Below are 9,974 nucleotides of genomic sequence, written 5' to 3'. Positions count from 1 at the left end.
GACTGGCCTCTGCCCGTGGCTGTGCACCCTGTGACCTAATCCTGCTGCCCCCGACAGGCCCCTCCGTGGACAGCTCCAGCGTCTCCACACGCACAGACAGGAGCCCTGCCTGCCAGGACAGCTCTGGCCACCCCCAGGGCGAGACGCTTCCCTCAGACTCGGCGTGTGGCGTGCAGAGCCTTTCTGTTCAGTAGGTTGGTTTCTGTTTGGATTTTTTTCATTGATTTTTAAGATCTGGACTTTGGAGAATCCTCTTAATGGCTTCTCCTGCGAGTAACCCCGACACCACACCCATTGGGTTTTGTTTTGCTTCTTTGGTCCACACCCAAAGGTACTCAGGAATGACTCCTGGCTCTGCACTCAGGAATTACTCCTGGTGGAGATCAAGGGGCCATATGGGATGCTGGGGATCGAACCCAGGTCCACACGCGCAAGGCAAGTGCTCTACCCACTCTACTATCGCTCCAGCCCACCACACCCTGTGGAAGATGAGAAGACGGCCTTCTCTTCTCCATAAGCGAAGATTATTTCCGGTTGAAGAGAAAAGGACTGAAGGTGAAAAACGGTTTTATTAAATATTATCACAGTAAAGGTTCCAGAATTTAATCCGGCTCAGCAACCTGTCTCAGCAACCCTGGAAATCACTCCAGGAATCAGACAAAACAGCGGTTTCCCCCGCGTCTGCACTGTATAATGAATCTGGACTTGGTGCTGGATACCAGCCCACAGGGTTTGGCTGTCACATGCCCCCTTCCTTTCTGGGGCGCTACAATCTACCTCCAGTGCTCTGAATGTGACGGTTTGAACAGATTGTGGTGACAGATGGGGGTGGGGGTAGGAATCACCATCTGATTTTGACGTAACACGGAGAAATAGAATTTGATGAGCAGTAATTAGAGAAGCCACATACAGCTAGAGAAGGCCAAGTCAAAACAGCAAGGCTCGAACACGGGGGAGGGGCAAGGCTTGGGTGCGGAGAACGGAATTCCGAAAGGGAAAAGAAACCCTCAGAAGGCTGGGCGGCTCTCTAGGGACCATGGACTAATCTGCAACCTCACTCCTGCTCACTTCCCAAGGGAGCCAGGCACCTCACTTGGGAAGGAGCCAAGGGATAGCACCACGATTAAGGTGCCTGCTTTGCACACACTTGTCCTGGGTTCGAGTCCAGGAAGCACAAGATCCCCTGAAAGCCCCTGGAAGCCCCCAGCATGGCCTGCCTGGACCAGCATCGCAAGCTCAGGCTTGGCCGAGTCTCAGTCCAAGTGGCGGAGAAGGGCTGCAGGGCCTCAGGCCCTCCCTAAAGCTGTCTAGGAAGTCTCACCCTCAAAAACAGAGAGAATATTAGAGCTACGTGGAAACTTTTCTGACGGACTCAAGGGCCAAGGAAATAGTTCAATGGGCTGCATAAGTCCAAGCCCATATTCAACCCCAGAGACCACCGAGAGCAACCCACGGGCATCGATCTGGGAGTATCCCCCGAGTACCACCAGGTGTGGCCTCAAGCCCCCCACCCCCATTGTTTTGTTTTATTTCATTTTGGGGCTCACACCTAGGGTGCTCAGGGGTTGCTCCTGACTGCACTCAGGAATTACTCCTGGCGGTGCCCAGGGGCCAGATCCAAGTGGGTCCATCACGTGCATGACCAGCTGCCCTGTTGCTCCCGCCCCATCGCGCGCTTTAAATCACTGAGCGAAGAGCATGGCACCGTTCACGGCACGGAGCAGCACTCCAAGGATACGGCCGGGGGGAACTCCTGAATCAGGGCTGTAGTTGTTTGGGGAGCGGGGAGGCGGGCTCAGAGGGGCCAGGGGCTGGGCGCTCTGTCCTCCAGTTCGGTGCTCATGATGTGTATTTCAAATATTTTTCTTTCTTTCTGTTATTATTTGGTTTGGGGGACCACACCCTAAAGTGCTCAGGGTGTGTCCTGGCTCTGTGCTCGGGGTTGACTCCTGGCTCTGTGCTCAGGGATCACTTCTGTGGTCAAGGCTGATTCATGACTCTGTGTTCAGGACTCACTCCTGGCTCTGTGCTCAAGGCTGACTCCTGGCTCTGTGCTCAGGGATCACTCCTGTGCTCAGGGCTCGCTCTTGACTGTGCTCATGGGTCACTCTTGGCGGAGCCCCAGGGACCATACATATGTGGTACCAGGGATTGAACCCGGTCAGCTATGTGCAGGGCCAGCACCTTACCTGTTCTCCTATCTCTCTGGCCCTTGAATGCTTGTCTTGGGCTCTAAATCCTTTATGACAGCATTTAAGTACCCAAGTATGAAGTTTATCTGCAGTGAGAGTTATGGAGTTTATCTGCAGTGAGAGTTCCGTTCCGACGAGACAAACGGTGTCATCAATTATCTTTGGGTTTCAACATTGCGGTCACAGTCCTGGTAATGGATGAGGAGTGCCCAGAAACTCTTGCAGGGCTCTGGAAAAACCCTTTGTTTGGGTGTTTGTGACCCCTGGATACTGAGAGCCAGAGGAAGGGCTCGGACCCAGGTGGTCTGCCTTCTGGGGGTTCCTAGGAGCTGGAATATCAAGGTTTGTAACTCATCAGAGAAGATTGCAACAAAGTCAGCACAGACCAAGGCTTCAGCAGGCTGCAAGCATCTAAGTAATTAGCTGCATTAGGAACGTTGAATTCACCTAATTACAGACACACCAGGAATCAGAGCCTATGGTAGCCCTTGAAGAACGCATGGAAGCCAAGAAAATACATACAAGCATTACTGGGGAGGTGCCCATGGCTGGTGGCTTCTTGCTCTCTAGCAGGAAACTTGCAATGATATTTTGGTCACGTCTTTGTCTTGCTCACAGCAATAAACACGAAAAGACATAAAAAAGAATATATGATGTCTGAAAAGCCGGTTTCTCTCCCCAAGCTAAGAGCAGCAACCTGGTGCCTCTCCGGTCACTTCCATTGCTTTCCATTCTGGGCGAATCCAGCGTGCACCTCGGGTTCTGTTTGTTTGCTTTCTGATCTGGGGGCCTCGCCCAGAGGTGCGTCGGGCTTACTCCTGGCTCTGCACTCAGGGTCACTCCTGGCAGAGCTGGGAGGCCATATGTGGTACCAGGGATTGGACCCAGGTTGGCCCCGTGCCAGGCAGGCACCCTCCCCTCTGTACTAGCCTCTGGCCCTGGCGTCCTGCTCTTATAAGGTCCCGGGAGAAGCAGCCCTGAGGATTTGCAAGCTTTTGTTGCACAGCCCACCTTGCAGGTGGGGAGTGGGGCTGGGAGAAAAAATGTCCAGAATCTAGAGACTCTTTCGCCCGGCTTCCTGCCTTGCCCCCTGGTAGGCTGGCATGACCCAGACTCTGAGTGGGACTGACCTCATGGCCCAGGTGGGAAGGATCTGGGCACCAAGCCCCAGGGCTGGGTGATACATTAGTATCGGGAACAGTGGTAACACTGACAAAGAATCGCTGTGAAACAGTCTTAAACTGTGTAAGTACTCCATGCGCTCTGGCAGCTGAGCGGGACTGCGTGGGGGTGCCCGTCCACTCTGGCACGGTCCACAGAACAGAGTGCGCAGTGGCGCCCGACTTCCCTCCCACCCGCCTCCCGCGGCTGCAGAGCAGAGGGAGGGGGAATGCCGGGCCAGTGAACTGCAGCGGCTGCTGGTCTGCCCAGAGGACCTGGTCTGTGCCTCAGTGTCCCCCTTCCTGGAGGCGTGCTCTGCGCTCACCATGCCCAACGCAGAGAAGCTCAGCCAAGCCGAGTTCGACCGCTGGCACTGCAAAGGGTCCCGAGCCCTGCGGGGATTGATCCCTGAGCACACGGAGCCAAGAGGAAGTGCTGAGCACTGCCAGGTGTGGCCAAACGCAAACAAACAAAACCTCTCTGTGATGACCCTTGCATCACCTCGAAACTGTGTGTCCAAGTCTCTCTCTCTCCTCTCTCACTGTCTCTCTCTCTGTCTCTGTCTCTCTTCCTCCCTCTCTCTCTGTCTCTCTGTCTCTCTCTCCCTCTGTCTGTCTCTGTCTCTGTCTCTCTTCCTCTCTCTCCCTCTCTCCCTCTCTCTCTCCTCTCTCTCTCCCTCTCTCTTTTCCTCTCTCTCTCTCCCTCTCTCTGTCTCTCTGTCTCTCTCTCCCTCTCTATCTCTCTGTCTCTGTCTCTGTCTCTCTTCCTCCCTCTCTCTCTCCCTCTCTCCCTCTCTCTCTCTGTCTCTCTCTCCCTCTCTTTCTGTCTCTCTGTCTCTGTCTCTGTCTCTCTCTTCCTCCCTCTCTCCCTCTCTCTCTCCCTCTCTCTCTGTCTCTCTGTCTCTGTCTCTTCCTCCCTCTCTCTCCTCTCTCTCCCTCTCTCTCTCTCCCTCTCTCTCTCCCTCTCTCTCCCTCTCTCTCTCTCCCTCTCTCTCTCCCTCTCTCTCCCTCTCTCTCTCTCCCTCTCCCTCTGTCTCTCCCTCTCGCTCCCTCTCTCTCCCTCTCTCTCCCTCTCCCTCTCTCTCTCCTCTCTCTCCCTCTCTCTCCCTCTCTCTCCCTCTCCCTCTCTCTCTCTCCCTTCCTCTCTCTCCCTCTCCCTCTCTCTCTCTCCCTTCCTCTCTCTCCCTCTCCCTCTCTCTCCCTCTCCCTCTCTCTCTCTCTTCCTCTCTCTCTCTGCCCAACACCCCCCCTTCTTCTTGCTTTTCTGTGGTTTGCAAAGTTGTCGTGAGGATCTGCTACCGGCATTCAAAGTTCCAATACCCATCCCACCGCCATCACCCACGTCCCTCCGCCGTGTCCGCCTTCTCCCAGTTACTCCTGGCTGTGCACTCAGGAATTACTCCTGGCGGTGCTCGGGGGACCATATGGGATGCTGGGATTCGAACCAGGGTTGGCCGCGTGCAAGGCAAACGCCCTACCCGCTGTGCTATCGCTCCAGCCCCCACATATATTTTTTTATGCTGCTTGTTAGTACTAAATGACTAGCAGTGTTCAGGGACCAACTTTGGGCAGGGCACGGGGAACTCTGTGGGGTGCCTGAGCGCGAACCTGGGTTGGCTGCTTCCAAAGCAAGTGCCTCATCCCTGCACCCTATCCATGGTCCTCCGTGTCCAAGTTTCCTGCAGCTGTGACCTGTGGCCACATGACAAGTTCCGGTCATGGTCTGTGATAAGGTAAGCTGACCCTTTCTGGCTTATTTATTGCTTCTGGGCACGTCCTTTCTCCCGCCACTTGAATGGGGGTCACTCCCACCTGGAGACTGGCGCAGTGACCATCCAGTCCTGAACTGCCTGTCCACCTGGGCATGGTATTCAGGAAGGATAACAGGAAGGAGGGGCCAGAGAGATTGCTTAGGAGAGTGACGCTTGTGCCTTCCATGCATGAAGGCCCGGAGTGGGCTGAGGCTCTCCAAGCATGACCGGGGAGGCCCCTGAAAGACAGAGAAATGGAGATAGAGAGATAGTCCAGCGGGCAGGGCACTTGTCTTGGGCGTGTCCAGCTGTCCCATATGGTCCCCTGAGCCCACTACGACTGATCCTTGAGTGCAGAACCAGGTGTAAGCCTGAGCACTGATGGGTGTGGCCCCCAAACCAAAGACTCCCAGAGGAATAAGCGAATTCTCACTGACTTAAGCTACTCTCTTTGAGCTCTCTTCCACCGAGTGAGCTGTGATTACTTCTGGTAACTCTCCCTTTGCCTCGGACAGCTGGTCACGTGCCATCTTGTCTGCCCAGCGCCATCTGTCCCAGTCCAGGGAGCTCACTGGCTGCAGGCCATCCCACACCCCAGCACACGGCTCCAGCTGGGCCGGGCCTCCTCAGTGGCAGGGGTTACATTAGGGTACCACTGGCGTTGTTTTTCGCTTGTCTGTTTTTCCCACCTCATTTAAACACCGTGGTTTACAAAGTTGCTCACGATGGTTTGCTACAGGCACTCGAAGTCCCGCACCAACCCTACCACCACGCCTTCCCGCCACCCCTGCTCCATTTCCCAGCCACCCCTCAAGCCTGGCCCCAGCGCAGGCCCATAATACTTTTTTAATGTTGCTTGTTAGTTCTAAATAGCTAACAGAATGATTTAAAAATAAAAACTTCAGTGAAAGAAAATGTATGAAAATTTGTGTATCTCACCGTGGGGACATTAAGTCCTTGTCTGGGGGTTCACTAAGTTGTTCTTGCGAGTTAAGCCTTCTGTGTCGATATTTTTTATTAGTCAAGATTGACTGGCTCCCGTGTTAAATCCCATCCAATATGACGTGCTACTACTCGGATGTCAGTGTTGCAGAGTTTGGAGATGCTGCTCCAGAAAAATCCAGAAGGGTTAACTGGACAGTCTGGCCAGAGACATGGCGGCAGCTTTGGGGTGTGGGGGCAGCTGCCGGGGGCTTTGTTCGTGCTGGAGCTGGTCACCCCTCCCCCACCCCGCCCCGCCCGTGTGTGGACACACAGGCATTATTTTTATTCCCTTCCCCGTCCCGTATGGAGAAGCAGAGCAGGGATCTTCTCCAGCTGGGCGCAGATCCTGCAGCTACCACACAGGTGGCATCGCCAAGCAGAAACCACTCCCTGGGCAGTGGGACAAAGCTGCTTGAAGGCTCACACTTTTCTCCCCAGCTCACCTTATGGGGACAAGGCACCCAGCTGAGGCCCCCACACCTGATGCAGAAACTTAGAGGAGCCCTTCGAGGGTCCTCCTTGAGAAGCCCGTCCTGTGGCCTTCGCCGTTGCTCCTGGTATCCACCCACTGTTTCTTCCTCTTGACTTGGAGAAATGAACTGGCTTCTCATGAAGATCTGCTACTTCCTGGGGATTCTGCATCACAGAGGAAGAGCTCCGGCTTGCACTGCTAACATACAGCAAGAGCCTCGGCGAGTCACCAGAGAATGACTCCCGAGAGACTCACAGAAGGGGGAGAGAGAGTCATGGTTACCCTTTTGGATTGAAGTTGCCGGTGAGTTTGTGCAGGAGAGATGAAGCCAATTCCCAGATGGAGCCAGAGCCTCGGGAGAGAGAGAGTCAGACCAAGGTGGGTGAAACGAAGGCATCTTGGTCCCTCAACGGACTTGGCCCTGCAGTGACCAGGAGCTCCCCCTGATCTCTCCTTGCCATCAGATCCCTGTTTGGGAGCTGAGAGACAGTGCAGCACAGTGGGTAGGGCACTTGCTTTGCTTGTACTCAACCCATGTTCAGACCCCCACACCCCATAGGGTCCATAGACCCTGTTAGAAGTGATCCCTGAGAGCAGAGCCAGGAGTAAGCTTTGAGCACTGCTGAGTGTGGCCCCCAAACAAACAGCAATAACAAAAAAGTGAAAAGAAGAAAGGGGGAAAAGAGCTCTGTCTGTTTCACCCACACAATAATAAACAAGTCTGGGTTTATATAAGCCTGGAGCTCCGTGCTGGGCTACAGAAAGCCACTTTTGTCGACAGTTTTAATTCTGGGTAAACTTGGAAGAATCCATCCAGATGGAATTAGATGGAGAAGAAAAGAATTGCCCCATGAACCCCTCACTGAAATTAAGCATTTCCCTCAAGTTGCAAGGAGGCAAGAACAACAAAAAAAGAATGGATGACCTGCCTCCAAGTCGAAATCACAGATATTTTCACATCACATTTCCAAGAACCAGGCAGTTTGTCACGACTTCCAAATTACTAGTTATCAGACTTGCTGCTAGAGTGTGTCACCATGGGTGCAAAGAAAGAGAATGGATTTTAGTTTAAAATATTTTGGGGCTGGCGGAACAGTGAATAAGGCACTTGCCACCCATATGGCCACCCTGGTTTTGATCCCAGTACCCCAAATGGTCTCCAGGCCAACTAGGAGTGATCCCTGAGCACAGAGCTAGGAGTAACCCCCAAGCCCCCCAAATTTGATAACTGGATTTCAGTAGAATCATTTAATAGACTCAATTCTTCTTCTTCTCCTTCTCCTCTTCCTCCTCCTCCTCCTTCTTCTCATCCTCTTCCTCCTCTCCCTCATCCTCTTCCTTCTCCTCTTCTTCCTCTTCCTCCTTCTTCTCCTCCTCCTTCTTCTCCTCCTTCTTCTCCTTCTCCTCCTCTCCCTTCTCCTTCTCCTCCACCTCCTCCTCTACCTCTTCTTCCTCCTCCTCCCCCTCCTTATCCTCCTCCCCCTCCTTCTCCTCCTCCTCCTCCTTCTGCTTCTTGTACAGGGGCCACTACTGTCAGTGGTCAGGCCTTACTCCTGACTCTGTGCTCAGGGATCACTCCCAGCAGACTTGGAGGACCATATGGGGTTCTGGTCATCAAACCCGGGTCATCTGTGTGCAAAGCAAGTGCCCTGCCCACTGTGCTATCTCTCTGGCCCTCCGTTTCCTTCCTAATCCTGTGTTTTATTTTCTGTCTTATAAAGTGCTATCTGCAAAGAGAGCAAACATTCTGGTCAAGCTCTAGACGTACAGAAGACCAGGTCAGGGTGGAGACAGCTGCCGTGGCCTCTAGAGCCACTTGGTGTGCCGGAGCCTCGCGGGCGGCGCCCTCGTGGGGGACTGCCCTGCCCCGGGTGTGGGTGGCAGGGAGAAGCAGCCCTGGGCAGGAAGCACCGGGCAGCGGTGGCCTCTGGGGACGAGAGAGACGGCTCTGGCGCAGGTCACTCGAGGCCAGCAGCTGGCCAGCCGTGCTCTGCCAGGGCGCCACATCAGTGCCGTCCTCCGTGTCCTTAATTTCAACTCTCCCCGGGTCGGCTGGGGTGACACGCGGTCACGTTTCCCGTCCTGGAAGATCAGAGGGTGCCTGGTGAGCCGCGCTGCGCTGGGCTGGGTGGGCGGTCAGGGCTGGGCTTTGCCCTTGTGCCAGAGGGCACCGAGCAGCGGGCCAGCGCTCAGAGCATCCCAGTGCTCGAAGCCTCATTTCTCTGCTGCTGCTGCTGCCGGAAGCAGCTTCCAAGGCAGGAGCCCTGCAGTTCCTCGCGATTCTCCCACCACTCCTTGCCGCGGCTGGCGGGGGTCCCGGAAGGCCCGTGTCATCCGTATCCAGACACCTGCAGGCACCTATGAGGCCCATTTTTCTTAGGAGACAGCTCCAAGGCGGGTCTTTCTGGGATGCAGCGATGGGGGCACCCTGTCCTCAGCACCCCCACCCGAGCGGAGCCCGGGGCTGACACTAGAAGACAGCTTTGTGCAGAATCGGGACCCCGCGGGGCTAGAAGCATGCGCAGGCTTCCCATTACTAGTCTTCATGTGCTGACCCCCTCCCCCGACCCAGACCCACACACACACACACACACACACACACACACACACACACACACAGCAGAGGCAATGGCTGTATCCCAGTTCTCCAGGAAAACTCCTCCCACGAACACTCATCACGTGAATTGTTGTAAGGCTGCCGCCAGACAAACACAACGGCTCCCTGGCCCCACGAGGCAGCCGAGGGGCCCCATCCCCATCTCCCCGTTCGGCACTGGGCGGCAGAGGCACCTGTGCCCTGTGCCACCACAGGATTCTCCTTCCCAGGCGACTCGGCAGCTTCCAGGCTCCAGCGCACACAACTGGGGCAGGGACACCCACCCCCGCGCCCGGCTCCCAGGGGCGGCTGGGACGCAGTTGCAGCACCTGTAGTGCCCAGCCTGCCCCGAGTGGCACTGGAGGGGGTGTCGGGAGGCGGGCAGGGGGCCCGCTGGGTGATCCCTGCATCAAGCCTAGGGTGCTCACCACTCTCCAGGCAGAGCCGAAAGGGCTGTGTGTGGCCTGGCCGGCGGGCGGGGGCAGCGGTGTTTCTGCAGCCGCCCCTCCCCCGAGAGAGGAGAGCAGACACTTCTGGGTCAGCCAATGGCGGGCGCGCCGGGGCCTCTGCAGGGCTCTGGGGGCGCTGGGCTGTGGAGGCAGCCCGTGTACGCTCAGGAAAAACGCCTCTAACAGCCGCCAACATTCTCCAGCAGCCGCACCCCCGTGGCCCCTCCAGCCGGCGTCTGCCGTGACCCGGAGCCTGTCTAGACGCTGGCCCTGAAGGACACGAGTCAGCCAGGAGGCTCATCCCAGGGCAGCCGCCGACGCTGTCATTCCCCTGTCTGCGCCCACCTGCCCCTGCTCCGGCCCGTCCTCC

The sequence above is a fragment of the Sorex araneus genome, chromosome 2 (assembly GCF_027595985.1).
Source record: "Sorex araneus isolate mSorAra2 chromosome 2, mSorAra2.pri, whole genome shotgun sequence".
In the NCBI taxonomy this organism is placed as follows: domain Eukaryota; kingdom Metazoa; phylum Chordata; class Mammalia; order Eulipotyphla; family Soricidae; genus Sorex; species Sorex araneus.
Note: the sequence above shows the minus strand (reverse complement) of the source record.